An 18274-nucleotide genomic window follows, 5' to 3' on the forward strand; every position below is an offset into this window, starting at 1 on the left:
TGTTTACTGGTTTTCTTACATAAAACCTGGAAACATCCTCCTCAGCCTTCTTCAAAACCATCCACTGTCTCAACTGGAATGCTCATCGTTGACATTTTGGTGATATGCTGCTGATGGATCAATGGTAAACATGTCTGCTTCCTTAATAGTGTTTAGTATCTCTGAGATAATAGGAAAAGGATCCTTTTCTGCAACAATATTGCTATTCATTTCTCTCAAATCATTAGAAACCCAGATCTTACCATTGGCTTTATACGCTCCTGCTATGGGAAATACCCATTTCAATGATTCTACCAACTAATTCGCCCTTCTACCCAGAGCCTGTCTATCATCTCCTGTTTGACTTATTACCTTTGTGAAATAGGAATATTTACCACTGCATGCACAATGGGCATGTCTCCTTGTTTCAGTACTACTCTGTGAGAATATTTGCTCACTTTCCCAATCTTCTGTGTGAACACTGAAGGAAACTTCTCCTTCATGACAGGAGGCAATTTGTCCTCATCCTTATTGTTATCGAAATGAACTTGGTTCTCCACCATAACTGAAATGGGATCCTCTCTAACTGTGTGCATCTTGTTATCCAATGTAGCTGGGTTGTACCAAACTAAAGCATTCCATTCCCTTTTTGCCACATACATCTTTACCACAGCCAAACACCCCTTGAACTCCTCAACCAACACATGATATTCTTACATGATAATCTTAGACCCTTCAAAGGTTCCCATATTTTTTGTGTCTGGCTTATACAATTTCTCACTCAAACCATACATCCCCCTTATTTCCTTATTAATAATGGTGTATGGTGACTCAGAATCCAGTGTAAGTTCTATTTTGATGCCTTCCATTTTGTTTATAAACTTGGAGGCTTTCTTCTGTCCCCCATGAGAACCATCTCAGATGTTGAACCTTCATCAGACTGTTAAAAACATTTAATAGCATTAGAGCCCCTTCAGTCCTTACGAATTACAGCAAAATGTCCCTTGGCACCCTTCTCCTTAATAGCAGGCCACATTTTAGAATTGGCATAATGACAACTTTTCTTGCACCAGAAACACTTTATCATTGAAGGATAAATTACACATCCCATTTTCTTCTCCTCTTTCCCTACCTTGTTCTCCTTTTCCCTCTCCTGTGGTTTAACAGCAGCGATTTGGGCATTATTCCCCATTTTTGAATGTTCACTCTTCTTCACCTTCATTGCTTTAGAATGCAGGATAGCGGGCTTCATTACTAGTTGGGCGGTATCCCAGTGGTAAATCTGCCATAATACCACTCAACGGAATTACCAATACCCCCACTTGGTCTGGCAGATGTACAAGTGGTGGTGGTAGTGTTAGTGCCCACTGATTTGGAGTGCATAGGACTCCATGGGGGATTTTGGCGTATTCTGCCAGTTTTCGATGGAAAATGGGAGTAATTACCTCCAGCATAATGCTGGAGGTAAATCGCCCACTCCAGGGACAAACTTGTAATATGGTGGTGTGGGAAAAGTGTCAGTAATTCTGTTACCGACACTTTTTTCCCCACACCGCCAAACCCCCCATAATCAGCCCCAATGTGTTCTCCCTTCTTATCTATGGCAATAGTCTTGTCTACGGATGTATCATTGCACATCCACAATCATTCTTGTATTACATACCTATTAGTGTAAATAATAATCTGCGCTCCAATCAGATCGTATGGTCTGAGTCCTCTACCAAGATTATAATGAAAGTCTAATTTCCATAATGTTGAAATATATTAATCTACTGATGCATCCATCTTTTGCTTTCCTGACTAGAAACAGTATCTATTTACCACTCTATTGGTCTTGGGGCGGTAATACAAATTGAATTGCTTTATTGTAATTTCATATGCATTTCTACCATCTTCACCCTCTCCTTCCACAAGAGGGGGGAATCCCTCTGTAGATTCTGTGCCACTCCAGACCCAAAGAATCCATTAATAATGCTTTTCCTTGTCCAGAGTTAAGTCCTTGTTAATAGTATCTAGTTAGTTGCCCCAGTACTCTTTCCACTCCTTCAAATGAATGGCAAGTTACCATGGGTTAGGAAGGTGAGGACTGGTTGTGGGGGCTGTACTTGTACACTTTGCATACAGTGGTCTTAGTGGCCGCCCGGGTGAACAGGGGCTCGAAGGTAGTTCATGGTCTGGCGCAGAGCTCTTTAAAAAGGGATTACGGTGACTGCCTATTTTATGCATTTGTTAGCTTATGGGGGGCCTGGAAACAGTTTTTCTTAATGCAAGGGAAGTGAGGAGGAATAACCACTGTACTAGAGGATTTAGAAACCAAATTATCAAAATGTCCACACAAGAAATGCTGCAGAAGAACAAAAAGGGGTTTAAACCAGGTTTCAAACTGAATAAGACACAGATGAGATTCCTTTTAAATGGCAAGTTGAGAGGATTGGGTTCACGCGGTAGCTCTAAACTCCTCTTGGGTTTAGGCCGATGCCGGGTGTCAGGTACACACTAGCTCTACAATAGAAAGCGCTCTTGAAGACTGTCTGGTAATACACATCCACAAGGAATGGTGCTGATGTAAATCCAGTCCAATTCAAGCTCTACCTCTTCTCCTATGCCTGGGTCCACACCCTAGTTCTGTTGTGGAGCTGGTCACTGCTAAGTGGCTAAGAGTGCACCACCCTGTACTGGACTTCCTGTCCTGTCCCTGTCAAGTCTCACTAGTGGGGGAGCAGTAGAGTGTCAAGTTTGACAGCTTGTGAATCCCAAGGTTGCGTTATGCCTGGCCTGTGTCGAAGTTCCCTCACATGGCGGACCAGATTCATGGAGAGACTTGGAGATTGCCCAGACAACAGGGATTGCTTGCCCTGCTGGTAGAATTTGATGTGTCTATGCTGGAGTCTGTGGATCGAGAGGCTTGAGATGTATTTCAACGCCACAGGGGAATTGATTCATCATGCTAAGAAATCCACTTTGCTTTACTCAGCTGGACCAGCTGTGCACAAGTTGGTCAAGACGCTCTGTCCTGCGAATGACTCGTACATGGCTGCTAAGAATGCACTCAGAGAATACTTCACCCTAATGGTTAACATAGACTATGAGAGATTTGTCTTGAGGTCGGCTAAAAAGAAGGAAGAGGAAACTCTTGATGCTTTCCATGGTAGGCTCCGGCAGCTGGCTTTTTCATGTGTCGTGGCTAATGAAGAGGAGGAGGTCCGGCAGCAGTTGATTCAAGTCTGTTTTTCAGTGAAGATGAGGAGACAAATCTTAGGGGGAACCGAGAATCATGCTGGCAAGGACCCTGGAGCTGAGACGGTCCCCCGAGCTGGCCTACGTCAGGGCATCCAAAATGGATGCTACAATGAAGACCATAAAGCTGGAAGAAGTATGTTCTGTCGGTAGCCAACAAACAGATAAGCCCATGGTCAAGAAGGATAACCAGGCGGAGCCCACCTCAATGTGCCCACACTGTGGATATGATCGGCTACCTTCCGGTGACTGCCCAGCCAAGGGGCACACATATGGGAGATGTGGCATCATGGACCATTTTTCCAGAGTGTGCCGGGCCCCAGTACCTGCCACGACATCAAGAAGCAAGGCAAAACCCAAGCTAGCTGTTCAGAGACAAACACAGAAGGTTTAACAGGTAAAGCCCGGAGATAGGGGGAGGTGCAGTCGTTTAGAGAGGAAGATGAAGATGATATCTCCTTAATTTCCAGTGTGCTGGAGAGAGGAAAAAAGAACCGTCAGCCAAAGTGTGTGGTACGTATCCACAACAATGACATCCCTATCCTCATTGTCACTGGAGCGTTGGTGAATGTGTTGGCCTACTGTCATTATTAGGCTCTGTAGGAAACACTGCCATTGAGTAGCACAAAGGTGCAGATATTTACCTTTGGGGGAAAAACACCTTCTCCTCTTGAGGGCATGTTTGTGACATCTGTGCAGCACGAGGGTGTGAGAATCAGTGCCAGGTTCTTCGTAACCACTGTGAGCGCAAATACACACTGCTGGGCTGCGCTGCTGCGGAAGCCCTCAAAATAGAGGACTTTGCTTTTGGTTTGTACATTGAGCATGTGCAGTTGCTCACAGAGCGGTAGGGAGACCTGGTCTCAGGTATTAGAAAGATGAAGGGTGAACCATTGCCTGTACATAGATGACACTGTCCAGCTGGTAGTGCTGAAATATGAATGCATACCATTTCATCTGAACGAGCAAGTGGAACTTGAGAAGCGGGTGCAGTTAGACATCATAGAACCTGTTGATGGTCTCACCCCGTGGGTTTCCCGATTGTGGTGGCGCACAACCCAAAGCAGCCCAACTCCATACGCATTTGTGTGGACATGTGCTTTTCCAACAAGTCCATAAAGAGGGATCAGCACATTACTCCCACAATCAATGAGGTGGTACCGTACTTGCAGGGGGTCATTCTTTTCCCAAAACTGGATTTATGAGCTGGGTATCATCAGTTGGTCCTGCAGCCTGCATCACGTGACAGCTCAACATTTACGACACATAAGGGCTTCTACTGGTACAAGCGGTTGAGCTTAGGAATATCCTCACCCACAGAGGTGTTTCAATACTCGGGGAGGGGTGCATTGGCAGGCATACAAGGATCTACCAACATAAGTGACGATATCTTGGTGTTTGCTCGATCTGAAGTAGAGCACCTGGAGTGACTGGAAAAGGTGCTGGAGAGGATTCGTTACCTGGGCCTGACCCTGAATAAGGACAACTGTGAGTTCATGCAGCGAATACTGGAGTTCTTCAGATTTGTTTTTCAGGAGGGTGGCATTTCGGTGGATCCCGCCAGCAAGGCATCAAGAGGGCCAGGCCTCCAAAGAACGTGTCTGAGGTGCGAAGTTTTCTTGGCATGGTGATGTATTGTGGGAGGTTCATCAAAGATTTTTCCACCATTTTGGAGCCCTTTCTTAATTTGCCGAAAAAGGAGAATGCCTGGCACTGGACTCCATTGGAACAGGCTGCTTTTGATGACATAAAAGGGACACTAAAGGCAGACAATACAATAGAATTGTTTGACCCCGGACAAATGTCGATTGTGGATGACAGCCCGTTTGGGGCAGTGTTGACACAATGTAACAAGAGAGGAGAAGTCAAGCCTGTGGCCTGTGCAAGCAGGACTTTATCACCAACCGAGCCACTCTATTTGCAAATTGAACGCAAAGCACTAGCAATGCTCTGGGGGTGCAAGCACTTCCATTTGTACATTTTTGGAAAACCGGTGACAGTGATCATTGACCAAAAACTGCTCATTCCGATATTGGCTGGGATGTCGTCAAAACCGCAGGCGCAAATTGAAAAATGGATGCTAGCCCTTCAAGAATATGATGTCAGCTTGGTATATTGCCCAGGAAGCGATAATGCGGCAGACTATTTGTCGAGGCACCCTGACTCTGGACGCCAGATCGAGAGATGAGTGTAAAATGGTAGCGTTCATTCGGCTGATTTCAGAAAGCACCATCCCAAAGTCCATGCCAATTGAAGAGCTGAGGGTTGCATCTGAGGACAAGGAGTGTTTTCAAATTATGCAAACTGCAGTCAACAGAGACGAATGGAAATGTGTGCTGGCAGGTTTGGACGAGCGTACAGAGAGGGACCGTATGGCACTTGAGCAGTTGTGGCGTATCAAGAATGAACTTGTGTTCACTGAGGAAGGTTTATTGCTGAGAGAGTCACGGATAGTCGTACCCTCCAGGCTCGTCATGAGAGTCATGGAATTAGAACACCATGATCATCAAGGAACTGCCAAAATGAAGGCTCGCCTAAGGATGAAGTTATGGTTTCCAGGGTAAGAGTAGCAGGTTGGCAAGTTTGTTAAATCCCGTTTGTGGTGTCAGGCTGCAGCGATGGTGCAGAATAAGCCCAGGATTTAGTCAATGCTCCGAAGCTCCAAACCATGGGAAGTGATACATGTGGATTTTGGTTCCACTGGCAGGGACACCCCCTCACTTTCTGGTGATGATCAACCAGTGTTCCAGGTATTCTGAAGTTGGGTTTGTGCCCTCCATGGCCCTCGCCGACATCATTCCTGTGATGGAGAAGGTTTTTGCGACTCACTGTTTGCCAGAGGAAGTGTGTTCGGATAATGGACTCCCTTTCAGGGAGAAGGGTTTGCGTCCTTCATGCTGAAGAGTGGCATTCACCACAGAAAGTTAACCCTGGTGTGGCCGAGAGCCAAAAGGAGAAGCAGAAAGGTTCATGCGAACACTAAATAAAGTGTTTTGAAATGCCCATGGACAAGGTACCTGCCTCAAGAGGGCTTTGTACCAGTTTTTGCTAGAATACCGAACCAGGTCTCACTGCTCCACAGGAATGGCTCCAGCAGAGGCGCTGTTCAAGAAATGCCTGAGAAGTCTAATACCGGATTTTGAGAGCCGGATCCCTGGTGGAATAGACAACAGAGCCATTGGAGAAGAGAGAAGATGCGCTACTGAAGAAGAGGCAGCCAAGAGGAAGTTGCGGTAGTACCCTGTAGCATTGGGGGATTTGGTGCTGGTGAGGTCTAGGTATCCCACTGGGAAAGTATCCCTGATTTATGTGGATGTAAAGGGACCAATGGACGGTGTCATGAGAAACTTAATTTTCTTCCGGAGGTTGGCAGCATCATCAGAGGAAGGTATAGGTGGTTAATCCTCTGGTGAAGAGGTAAACTCTCCCAGTCTGATTGAAATGTAGGATGAGAGCAATGGCGTTCCATCAACAGAATTGGAATTGGTCCCTGATATCCGAGGAGGAGAAGAAAATTAGGATGGTGGAGCACCAGAGCAACATATCCGCTGAGGGAGTCCCGAGGCTGTCTGCCATACTTACAAGATTATTTGATTGAGGCCTAATGTAGCGTTGGTGAACTGTAATATCGAAGTTGGGACATGTTATTTGATGTTTTCTTGTGCTGGTTTTGGTCACTGTTATGAAAAAGGAGTGTTGTGTGTGGTCCCCTTTAAGGGATCGTGTTTGGGGCATCTCACTACATTGCGTGAATAAAGAGGGCACGGCAGTGCATCAGCAGTGTCTTCTTTGGAGCGGGCCCCCAGCCCCCATAACAAGCCCGAACTGCTTGGTCACATCCCTTCTGCACAAACCCCCTAGGGCGGGGCCACAAGCATCCCCAGACATGTTTCAGCCTTATTGGGCCTCATCAGTGAGGAGTAGCTTGGGTCTCTAGGCCCAGCAGGCACGGTACCCGCGTCTGGGCATTCATTCCAATAACACTTTAACCTATACAAACGCCAGGCCATTTGGTCATTGTCCGTTATGCCCTTACGTTGCATTTGTTGTCTCTGAGAACTTCATACCAGTATCAATTTAAAAGCGAATTGGAACTATCTTAACTGCAACATAAATGCCCATCTAGTTTTACTGATCTTGGGTTTGGAGTGGAGGGTGGCATATAAAAAGTACTGTAAGTGATTTCAATCCGGCACTTCACCTAAGTCAATGGGCCTCATTACGACCCCGGCGCTAAACCATGGTGCTATTAGCACCATGGTCCATGCCGGGGTGTGCCATGGTGAATGGCGGAATTACCGCCCCATTCCAAGGTTGGCGGGCGGTAATTCTCCATTCACCATGGGCCCTTCCCCATTCACATTTTTGCCCCATAGGGCTCAATGGGAATGGGGAAGGCGCTAAGTACGGTGCCGCAAATTGCGGCACGGTACTTAGCACCGTACTTAGCACCAAGGTCCCTTTGCGGCACCCTACTTTAACGGCTGGTAAAACCAGCCGTTAAGGTTGGGTCCCGCAAAGGGACCTCGTAATCAGGCGTTAAGGGTTTAATGGCGCCGACACCTTTTACGGCGCCGTTAAACCCTTAACGCCAGGGTCGTAATGACCCCCAATGCCTAGAGTGTAATGCACAACTGAAATCGTTATTTATTTTGTGTCTAATAGTTCTTTTATTCTGAACGATGTACCACTCATATCGCGCCCCTCTCTTGGAACCCCCCCGGTCACACTGAACCAGGAATCAGGCTGGTTTGCAAAGTTAAAATATTTATTTAGTTAGTTCACAATATCATCACACTATGTTTATTGGGTATACAATAATCACCAATGGGGTGATGTAACACTAGGCAATCTCTTTAATCACAAGGAGTAATAATGAGCAAAAACAATTCAGCACAGCAATAATACTTTTGTGTGTGTTAAAATCAAATAGCAATGTGGTTACTATTTCCCCCTGCACACCCCTCAACCCCCCCCCCCCCCCAATAAACAATGTAAAGAGATAGGAGGGGAGAGCAGGTATTCAGCAATGCAGAATTCAAACAAAATGTCAATCCCAATTCCCCCCCCCCCCCAGCAAACACAAGAGAGAAACAGAATTGATTGGCAAACTGTCAAAATGGTTTTTAAAGTTATCTCGGAATGGATTGGGTAAAATACTAAATATGGACTAAATTGCTGAAATTGTTTAAATTCTAATGGGAGCTGCTTTATAAGGTAGCAGACAAATACTAGCAATTAATTGACACTAATAAGCAATGTAAAAACTTAAAACTGAGGTCGGTGCAATGAAAAGCTGTTTTACACGTGATAGAAATTTCCTAAAACAAAATTAGCGGCAAACTTTTCCGTGCACAGTAATCGAGATTGTGGGAAAACGATATGTTCTATGGAAAGCTGTGCATGAGAGCTGCAAGCAGAAGTTGAAATTTCGTTTCTAGCATGAAAATTGAGAAAGTTATGGATGTTTTAGTGGAGGTTGTTTTTTCTTCAAATAGGCACAAAATTGGAAACGGGAATGCACTTTGAAAAGACAAATGGAATTTCTTCACACTAGATTATGACTAGAGAAAAAGAGAATGCCACACATGAATCTCCATCAATCATGGCCAGGCACCCTTCATGTGGTGGATTATCAATTTATTTCTGGGATTCAAATTATTTATTCACAACCCTAATGATTTATGAATTTAATTACACATGAGACTTAATGCAAGAAAGTTCTGACAATTCAGAAGTATTCCTAACAAGATCAGGTTCAGAAAACAATATAGGATGGATTTAGATAGGGATAGACTATGGATAGTACATATGCTAGTGACACCATTCTATACTATGGATACTCACTATATATGTTTGAACAGAACCGTCAGGAATTCTGGTCCGTCAAGATCAGGGATTCTACTCAGAAATTCTGCTGGGCACACCTGACTGGGCAGCAAGGCGCTCTGGTCTGCATGGCACAGCACGACTGGACTGCTTCTGCAATGGCTCTCTGGTCACAGCATGGCACAACTGGATTGGGTCTTTTGATTCTGGTAATAATTCTTTAGCAGGAAAGCAGTTACAGCACAGCCCGGCTGTTTCTTTTATTTCCCTTTTCTGAGGAACATTCTGGTTTCTGGAATTTGAAATTCAAGGCCTAGTTGAAAATGGTTCAACTAATGGAATGGGCCTTTCTGCTTGCCAAGTTTCTGGAGTCTGGAGCAAGAAATATGGATGGTTCTGTTTCAGGGTGCTTCGCCAGGATCAGGATAGTGGGTGAATCTGTGTGTCCTTCTAAGTACTCAGCTTTCTCTATTTATGCATATGATAAGGGGGTGTGTATGCTGGATTACCTAAGCGACCCCCCTTTACAGGCTATTGGCTAGAGTCTTCTCTGTCCCTTGATTGGAGGAGAAAACAGGGTGTCACCATGATGATGTGGGTTTATGAGTCAGAGTATCCTCCCCTTGGCTTTTAAACATAAAATCTACTTTTTTGTACAATACATATTTACAAGTATGCAATCATTCTAACAATAACATATATAGATTACACATTTTGTGGGGCAGATCCCCTTTCAAGCCCCGTCGCTGTAGGATCTTGGGTCTCCTTTGGACAGAATGTCGCCCTTTTTGTCCTGAACACATGATTTCGCAGCAAATTTTCACAAATGTGCGCATCGTATAGGGGCATAAGCGTGTGAAATTTCATACTTTTGACATAAATACATTTGTTATAAAACCATAATTTCCACTGTGACTTCCCAGAACATAGCACAGAGTTCTGGCGTCTCTTAAAATGTGCAGCCAAAAATTACATTCACAATTCTGGGGTTTACATATTTTTTCCAATTTTACACAGTAAATTATCAATCTTTTTAAAAATGTGCTTTTTGTCCCTGTGAATCAACACATGGTTGTCTGTCCCCGCCTCCTTCCTCTTCTTGCAGCTCAAGAGCAATCTCCTCCCATTTCCTTCGGGCAGAGGCCATTTACGATCCTTCCTGATTAGCATCTCCTTGAGCTGGAGGCAGTCCATTGTCCCCTTCCCACAGCAGCCCAAAATCTCCTCCCACCCCTTAATCATCACATGGGTGTGAGTTCCTGGTGGAGAGAGGAGCCTGGCCTTGTGGTGGGAAGTTGTTATACTGGTTTGGCTTGGAGTCAGGCTTAAATTTAAGGGACATTTTGTTACATTATTTTCTTGGTTTACAAACTTGCAATTTTCAAACAAGCAGCTTGAACACTTATTCCAGCTTTTAAACCATGATATTTAAATAGTGACAACCTAGGTTACTCTCAATGGCAGGTCACTCAAATTTCAGACATTAGATTAAAGTTGTACAAGTTTAAATCCTTAAGATGCAATCCACTGACAGCTGTCATACAGGCGGCCGCTGGTAAAGCGCCCAGATTTTGACAGATTTCACAGGCAGGCACAATCTTGCTGTGAATGTTTTGATGACAGATTCTGCTTTTCATGACATTGTATGTTCATAATGATTTCTTGAATGAAGTTACTATTAACAGATATTGGACGTTTTATGGTGTTTTGGACCAGCATTCTGCAGTTTCAGCAACCAAGAAAAAGGATTTGAAAACAAGATTCTGGATTCCTTTCAGCAAATCACTGTTTTTCATGCAGTCTCCATTTTTACTTGTTGTGAAGCCCAGTGACATGTTTCAGGAGTGAGGTCTCTGTTCCACCACTGACAACATGCATGGTAGATTTGGCAGCCATCTTTTTGTGTTGCAAAGTGCGATTTCCATGGGTTTTGGCACGCATAGGGGTTTTGCGGCCATTTTGATAATTCTGGCACCATCAGTTCAAAGTGATGCCGCAGGGCAGAGCATAAGTGGGTTAATACATCCCACAGTACGCACACTCAGGAAAAGTTTACAATGATGCGGCGGATATATTCTACCAGGTAACAATTTTAGAACTGGTTGTTGTCAAAAGCTTTTTCATTTGATGACGCGGAGTGTGGACTGAGTGTGTTCACTGTGTACTGTGCAAAGATCACTGCTGCGGGACGTTTCGCAGTCTTTCTACTGTGGTGCTCAGACTAAAGCAGGAGGAAGAGCTTTGCCCATAAGACTTTCACTCCATAGCGGAGCGTGGACCGAAAGTGTTCACTGTGTTCAGCTGTGTTCAGCTGCGGACATTTGGATGGTCTTGAGGGAGTATGTTAAACTGCCAGAGGTGGAGGCGAAATACTCTAACAGGCCCCAACCGCAACCAATAGGGTAAGAATTCTGGACTTCCAATCCTACCTGCCAAATGCAGACTTTCTTATGGCTAAGAAATGTATCTGTGTTCTAGGGGTGTGAAGGGACAGCTAATTCTCATTCATCGTCCAAAATGGAGGCCAGAGTACAGCCTAGAACGAACAACAACTACAATCTAATGAAAAATGCTCCCTATGCCAAAAATCAGCATCCGCCAGGGAGCATGTGACCAAGCTATAGGGGCTAGGTTGGGTAACTCTAAATCACTAGTTACAAGCCCCCGCGAAATAATCAAATAAAGGAGGGGGGTCTGGGGAACATTGACACCCACTTCCCCCCCCCAAGAAAATTCCCCCACCAGTGATTATATCTTAGGAGGTGGCTGAATCGCTAACATTGCTTGATAATATGAATAATACAGAGCCATCGTTCTCCACAATCAAAAAGCAGTTATTCCCTCCTGGCTGTGTGTTCCACGTTGCAGGATTCATTGTCCCCGGAAGTGTTGACTACCGTGGGATTGCAGCCCCCCAGGCCTACTATGGCAGATACCATATCCCTCTTGAAGGGCCTCCTCCTGTCACCGCACACCAAACAGATGTCCAAGACTCCGGTATAATCAGATTTTCTGCCTCCCCTAATCTGTGTCCATCGGATGATGGCAGGGACATCGTGACAATTGGGTCTGATGGCTGCCCCCATCATAATGAGACTAAAGCACAACTGTCTGTGGTGCAATTTGCAATAAAGGTGCTCTTGAAAATGTGTGGAAAAATTCTAAATGAAGTAATGGACCTGAACAAAAATAAAGATTACAGACTGATGGACGATAACCAGTTAGATAAATCATCGCTGCTGCGGCAATGAAAGACATTGGCAGCAAATCTCAGCAGAAGAATAGATCTCAAATGGAGACACATAGTATTGAGGTGGTGAATGGTACCCAGGGGGAATGCTCAGATCCATCAGAAGTAATTAGTGATTCATCAACTATATATTTGACACGCAAGCAGCATAGTATCTTCTCAACCTCGCCCTCCTGATCTGCCTGCCAAATCACTATCTGCACCAGTGTTATTATTCGGAATGGTCCGACTCAGAAAAATTCCAAATGAAAGAAACGACATAAGAAAGCTGTTAAGGCCAAAGGTTCTCTTACTAGCTGGCTTCTCAATGACGATGGTCACTTAGATTTCCAGGATCAGCCAACAGTTAATGTTCTTCCAATGTCGGCACCGGTTCTTAATGAAATATTGCCAGTAACTTTGATCACAAGGCCATCAGCACCCTCTACCGGAGTTAGGGTGCCTCCAAAGTGTGGGAATATTCAACACTCCATCTCTGATAAAACCTTGGAGTCAGTTAATTCTGAAAACCCCTTGTTGTTCACTATTAAGAAACTTAAGCAGGGAAAATCAAAGATCCACAATCACAAAAACAGATCCGACTTCCTTCAGATCACTTGGAAAATGTTGCCATTAAGGATCTTAGATATCAAAGACTTTGATTTCTTCGAACCTGTGAAGAACTCCATGCACATATTTAGCAGGGTATATTGTTGTTCTTACTGAACAGTGGTAATGATCAGGCACTCTCGGGGCAGGTATCTGGAGTTGGGCTGTGAACTTGATGCGATTGAAGAGCCCGCTATCACAAATAACAATCAGCTGCCTTATATGCAGCAGCTGAGCAAAGCTCTAAATCACAAGTGTAAGTCCGCTATTAACATCAATTTGGCCAATTCCTTGCAAGGAAACATCTTGGGTATCTTAAATTGGATTATCCAGAACAATGACAGAGGCACATGTTCTGAGAACTGATTGCTAACGATCAGCACCTGGAATACATGTGGGTTTACGCATCTACTGAGCGAGCACGGGTTACCGAAACTGTTGTCTGATAAACATGTCCTTCTCTTGCAGGCATGTTGGTTGCTCACTGGTTTAATTATGGATGGATTCAACATTTTTCAAATACCACCTCCAGGGGGCTTAAGGGATTCCCTGTCGGTGGCCTGACTGTTGAGGTAAAAACCCACCTGAAGACTAAGAGAGTTAAGCTTCGTGTTGAGTCTGAATCCATTCTAGCAGTTCGAATTGGATATTCTAGCTCTAGCTTGGGACTTATTGTCATAAATATTTATTTATCCTCAAACGAATGACATTATCGATGCAGTCAGTGATTTGTTATGCAATATTAAATCACATTTTCCATGCAATATGATTCTTATAGGGGAGAACTTTAATGCCCAATGTCAATGCCCTTATGAAACCGATAGCACTGAATATGTATATAATAAGTCCCTCATGGAGTCTACTGTTAAGACCTCGAAGGGTACTGCTTGGGTCGACTCATTGAGAGATTGGGAATGCAATCTGCTGAATGGATGTGTCACTTGTGATAGACCAGGTAAATCTACATGAAAATGTGGGACTAAGGTTTTGACACTGGACTACTTCTTCTGTCACTCTAGTGTTCTTCCTAGCATAAAGAATATTATGGTCAGTGATACATCATTCAGTGATCATGCTATTCTCTCTCCTGAGGTCGAATACTGCCTGGCTAGGCGTGCGGATTGCCAGGTTAGTGAACTTGGGACTAATGCAAGAGGAAATAGGAGTATATGGACTGAGCGAAATATTGAGAGTGTATGCATTTTCTTCAGCTCTAGATTGCTGGGTTTATTATCCCACGCTACCTTTTTAACTGCTGAAGGTATTGAATGTTGAACTTCTGAATGCATGTCGTCTTTGGTGGTCCAAAAGCATTACTATGCCATATGGAACAACGCAACTAGGAACCATCCCTATGATAAAACAATCTGTGATGCAAACCGATCCTTAAGGTCAGAGCCCCATCATATCAGGAAAGGTTATGAAAACAATCAAGAGATGAGGGCTGCCAGGTGCTCAGCTAAAAACAGATATCAGAGCTGGGCTAAAGACTGGTTACGTTCTGGACGTAATGCACAATGGCAATATCTTATCTCCATCGCAAAAACTAAGGATACTCATAAATTGTGGAGGATGCTGAGTTCATTTAACTCCACTCCAAAAGAATCTGTGGTCTGTGAAATTGGAGAGCAGGTTTGGGCGTAATATATATCCGACACCTTTAAACCTCTGTTTGGTTTTAATAAGACCCAGGCAATAGCCGTCCCTAGCTTTGATATCTTGATTGAGGAGTCAGAAATTGATAGGCAATTCTGCGCCCTAAAAGAAACGAGAGTTCCAGGCCCAAATGGACTGCTGAATGTGGTGATGGAAAATGTGCCTGAATTTTAGGGGAAAGTTATTGTTCATTCTTTTCTCTAAAGTATGTGAGGAAGGATTGATTTCGGCTACACCACGCAGATCCATTTTAGTCACTATTCATAAGTGTGGCGAGATAATGTAGCCTGAAAATAATAGATTACTGGCCATGTAAGACTCATCAGGAAAAATGTTTGCTTCTCTCCTCCTTGATAGGCTTGAAGCCTGGGTGCTTTCTTGTAACCACCTAGGCAAATTCCAAATGGGCTTCAGAGTGGGTTTGGGCACTGCCCATTGCCTACGGCTTATTGACTTGCTTATTAAAACCGCTAATACCAAGGGACAGCCCGATCTGCATTTAGCGATGATCGACTTTAAGGCTGCCTTTGATACAGTCAACAGGAATAAGATTTGGTCTAAGATGGAATCGGTGGGCTGCCCTAGTGATCTATTGGCGGACATTCAGGGACTACATGAAAATACCTTTGTCCAGGTTAAGTTGGATAGTAAGGGATCAGTGTCTTTTCCAATAGATACTGGACGCAGGGTGAAACGAGGGTGTGCGCTCACACCATTACTTTTTAATATCTATATTGCAGATCTTGTATCTTATTTGGCACATATTAACATCTGGCCTCCTATGATCCCTGGGGAAAAGGTTGAGTGCTTGTTTTATGCAGATGATTTGGTCCTTTGCGATTATACTTTTTCAGGACTAAAAAGAGCATTGCTGGAACTGTATAAATTTGCTTGTGAACACAACCTAGTCCTTTTGAAAAGACCAATGTAATGCACTTCTCACATAAGCAGGTCACTGTCCCAAGTATGTACATTGAAGGGCACCACATTGAACGTATGACATGCTTTCAATATTTGGGTCTTGAGATCACGTCTAAGGGAAGTTACAAAACATTAATTGCCACAAAAAAAACAGAAAGCCTCTGCTATGATAAATATGATGTATATATGTGTCAAGGTGGCCTTGGTATAGATTTGGCGGGATCCTGGCCCTGAGCTGAGTTTTTGTGCATCAGTGCTATATGGCCTGGAAGCCTTAAGCACAGATGACTTCACCTAGTTGAATGTTCTGGAGGGCAAATTCTGGAGTAAAATGCTAGGTCTGAGCCCCAGTTGAAATCATTTGTTTGGAGCTGGGCCTGATATTGTTGGCTAGGATGGCCAGTGAAACGAAATTGCTATTGTGTTTGAAATTACAGAAGCTATTTGCCCACTATTGCAACTGCTGGGAAAACAATCTGACCCACCATACGACCAATCCATGTCCAAATTGGCAACTAAGAATTTCGACATGATTGGGTGGCAGCCTAATTGGGATGTAAGGCAATGCTAATGCGCAAATTGGACCAATGGGACTGGATCTTAAATTATGCTCATTTATCATCATGAAAGAGTTATAGTTTTGTAGAACTTCAAATGGATTGTGTCCTCCAACAATAGTTTGGTAGAACATCTATCTTATGAACATAAGGCTCTCCAGGGGTAATTGAAGGGATGCCCATCCCAGGACTTGCCAAGAATTTTTTTACTTCTTCGTGTGAATAAACTGCCCGTATTGGCAGCTATTGGCCCTGAATTAGGAATTGGTAAAGCAGATAGGTTCTGTCGCCTATGTGGGCTGGTTGGTAAAATGGAATGTGCTCAACACGTGCTCACGGAATGCTGTGAGCATGGTGATGTGTATATGAGAGTGATGCAATTGAAAGTGACCATTTTTGGTCGTTCGGCTTGAATTCACTGCACAAATCAATGCAAATTGCACTTCACAATGTATGTAAAGCTGTTGTGGCTATGGGGAAAATCGTACAGTAATCAAGTATGATCTTCCTTGACGCTAATAATTAGTAATAATTTAAGGTCTGGTCGTAATCTGATTGTCTCTCAGATGTGGACTGATTTTATTTTATTGAACCTAATGTGCTTAACATGTCAAGAGGGTGGTTTTGGTGTTTGGCTTTTGTGTATTTGTATTTGTATTTTCTTTATTTGTATAGCGTGCCTGGTCCTGAGGCATCCGGGTGCATATCGTGGGTTACAGGACAAATTGACATAGGCATAAATTATAGGCATATACAGAGCAGTGTTAATAAACAAAGCATATCAGCTCAGGTTGCAGGACATGTTGACATAGGCATAAGTTAACGGCATAAAAAAGCAGTGTCAATAAACAGAACATATCACTAGACACAGAATATATACAAGTTAAGTGGGCATACAGGTAATTTACAATGTAGAGACAGTGAGAGCGGGGTGGTGGCTAGCGGGCTAGTTAGTGCCGGGAGGATTTAGGGGGGTCTTGGGCGGACAGCCATGCTTTGGCCTTGCTCTTAAAGGCATGGAAAGAGAGTTCAGCTCTAAGAAGATTAGGTAGTGAGTTCCAGAGTTTCGCGGCGAGGACAGGGAAGCTTGCCCGCCCGATTTCTGAAGTTTATAGTGAGGCATGGAAAGACAGTTAGCCTGGGCGGTTCTGTGTGGTCAGTTGGAGGTGTGGTAGGCAAAACGGCAGGCCAAGTAGTTAGGCACTTGGTTGGCGAGGCATTTGTGCATCAAAGCAAGTGTTTTGAGTGAGACTCTTTGTGATACTAAAAAACCAACGTAAGCTCTGTCTAGTGTCTGATATGTGATGATTCCTAGGGATGTTTAATGCGGCTCTGATGGCGTGGTTCTGGGTGACCTGTATCTTGTTAAGATTGCATTGATTCGTGCCTAGGTAGAGGGCATTACAGTAGTCAATTTTGGACATAACCAAAGTTCTGGCTAGTGTGGTACAGTTGGCTGAGGTGAGGAATGGTCAGCAGGCTGTGATGAGCTTTCAAGTGTAGGCAGAAGCTGAAGATACTGCGTTTGTTGGGATAGGGTGGAATCAAGATAGATACCTTGCGTTTTCGTATCGTTAGAGACATTAATGGTATTCACGTCATTGATGAAGGATTTAAAAGGAGAGGTCCAGTCTGTTGAATCTATGATGAGGAGCTCTGTCTTTTCGTCATTGAGACAGCGTTCGTGTTGAGCCATTCAGGCTTCGATGACTTGATAGATGGAGTTTATAGCAAGTGTGTCAGTTGTGTGATCCCTGGTAATGGGAATGAGTATCTGGGTGTCATCCGCGTAGTTTGTGTATGTGACACCCAGATAATCCAAAATATCAAAAAGAGGTTTCGTAAACACATTGTAAAGTGTTGGGGAAACGCACAATCCTTGTGGTACCCCACAAAGAATTGGTGAGGGTTCAGCAGTGGCAGTGGGGGAGAAGACCCTCATGGATCTATTATCCAGGAAGGAGCTGATCCATGAAGTAGCTTTGAGAAGTGTGCAGACACTTTGAGGTGTCGACAAAGGATTTGGTGGTTTACCAAGTCGAAAGCTGCCGATAAATCAAGTAGGAGTAGCAGGGCCAGCTTCCCCTTGTCTTTCAGGTCTTCAATTTGGGTTTTAAGTCAATAAGGGTGGTTTTGGTTCCATGACTGGGTCGAAAACCCGATTGTCTGAGACCCAAGGGTTTGTTGGATTCCAAGTAGTCTTGGATCTGTAAGCAATCTGCTTGGTCTAAGATTTTAAGCAGGAAAGGCACAGTAG

The sequence above is a fragment of the Ambystoma mexicanum genome, chromosome 12 (assembly GCF_040938575.1).
Source record: "Ambystoma mexicanum isolate Mex_15411 chromosome 12, UKY_AmexF1_1, whole genome shotgun sequence".
Lineage (NCBI taxonomy): Eukaryota > Metazoa > Chordata > Amphibia > Caudata > Ambystomatidae > Ambystoma > Ambystoma mexicanum.